Raw genomic sequence first — 2101 nt, forward strand, 5'->3', positions numbered from 1 at the left:
AACTGAAATTCTTTTTAAAGCTCCATCACATTAATCAAAATTATCATGTTTTTTACATTTATATACAGCCTTTCCCCCTGAAGGATACCCAAACACTTTCCAAATCTAAACTATGCTGTGCACACTGTACAGTGGGCTGATTTCATTCATCTCTGATTCTTTTATTTTAATACCAGGATGGACCATTATGATCATTTAGTCCGACCATAAGGTTTAAATACTGCCCATCACCGTAGAATCTGAGTACACTGTACCTGACCTCCTGCAAAACACAATATTTCACCCAGTGATTCCTGAATCTAGCCCAACTTGTGGTTGAACTAGAGCACATCAGTAAGACAGACATCCAATCTTGATTGAAAAACTATAAAGGATAAATTGACTCTGAAATGCAGCCACCTCTGAGCTGAAATATACCCTTTGCTTAGCAGCTCACAGCAGTACCACACAACAGTAAGTTAGGAAGTGAGGAATACTGTATTCAGTTGAAACTGGAGGGATCCTTTAAGTAGGAGGAACATAAGGTACCTAATGTGAAATTTGATTGGGAAAGTGGGATTAATCACCACTACTCTTGCCAAGAAGTGCCACAGGATCTTTAAAGACAAGAGCCTCAGATTTATATCCCAACCAAAAGACCACACTTCCTATGGCATAGGTCCCTCACACACCAGGCTGGGGTATTGACTCAAAGAAAATAGTCCCACCTAACTGAGTCACCAACACAATTTCCTGCACTAATTGTAAGTAAAGGGTGACAGTGCTGATAACTATCTACACCAATCTCCATCCGGTGATGCCAAGTTCTTTCTACCTGTATCTACTGCCTGTGTAAAGTTAAACAAACAAACATACATGCCGCCCTTGGGCCACCTGCAGCTTGTTGCCATTTTCTTATAGGCCTATCATTAGCAACTCCTTGGAAATCAATGTCTGGATAGCAAGGCAAGTGATCTGTCTGAGGAACATCTCCCCTGGGAAAAGAGCCAAGACGCTAGGGTGACCAGATAGCAAATGTAAAAAATCGGGACGGGGGTGGAGGGTAATAGCTGCCTATATAAGAAAAAGCCCCCCAAATCGGGACATCTGGTCACCCTACAGGACGCTGCCCCTTCTCAGTGGCCCTAGTCTCTTCCTGAAGGATTTTCCCACTCCTGCTGTCAAATAGCGAACGTGCAGGATGCTGTGGACTTTCTGAAACTTTATTACTTCTTTCCAATGCTTCGAGAGTCCCACTGAAGCCTGCTGAGTCGCAGCCACCTAGGTTTAAGAGGGACAGAACAATGACATACAGCACTGCATTCTTGATACATCATCAGTGCACACAGTTATGTTCTCCTTAAAAAACAATCTTATGAGCCTGCCCATTGATCTCCTGGTATTGTTTTATAAGGCCTGGAAGGTTGCAGTTGCATCCGAATCTCTCTCCCCACTCCCAGTCTACAAGTGGCTGCATGCTCAGCTCTGCTTTCTCTTCAAATTGTATAAATCTTTCACCTCTTACTAAAGATTTCTGTGGAGAGGAACATTTATGAGTTTCTGCGTGGCCACAGTGAAACAGAATGAAAGTAGTGACTTCTGTTGCTCTAGAGAGAACCCTTCCTAGCTAATATTTAAACTGACAAGGACAGGCTTAAGAATAGTCTACACTAGAAAAGTATTGGTATACCAGGAAACCCTGGTAGTGTAGAGAAAACTTCTACCTAGCAAAAATGTACTTTGCCTTCACAGTTCCTGGATGAAATAAGCTATACTGGCAAAAGCACTTTTTTGCTGGTATAGGGCTTTTGCCAGAATAAAAATTTCAAAAAATCACACCCCTAACCGACATCATTATAGCAGCAAAAGTTTCTAATGTAGACCTGTCATTAGAAAAAAGAACAGGAGTACTTGTGGCACCTTAGAGACTAACAAATTTATTAGAGCATAAGCTTTCGTGGGCTACAACCCACTTCTTCGGATGCATATAGAGTGAAACATATATTGAGGAGATATATATACACACATACAGAGAGCATGAACAGGTGGGAGTTGTCTTACCAACTCTGAGAGGCCAATTAAGTAAGAGAAAAAAAACTTTTGAAGTGATAATCAAGATAGC

At 41.6% G+C, this 2101-nt stretch overlaps 1 pseudogene; it reads left to right on the forward strand.

Moving 5' to 3' along the window:
• The first annotated feature begins 1459 nt into the window (after positions 1–1459).
• LOC135883186 (U5 spliceosomal RNA) lies at positions 1460–1543 on the forward strand (annotated as a pseudogene).
• Positions 1544–2101: the final 558 nt, after the last annotated feature.

The sequence above is a fragment of the Emys orbicularis genome, chromosome 8 (genome assembly GCF_028017835.1).
Source record: "Emys orbicularis isolate rEmyOrb1 chromosome 8, rEmyOrb1.hap1, whole genome shotgun sequence".
Taxonomy (NCBI): domain Eukaryota; kingdom Metazoa; phylum Chordata; order Testudines; family Emydidae; genus Emys; species Emys orbicularis.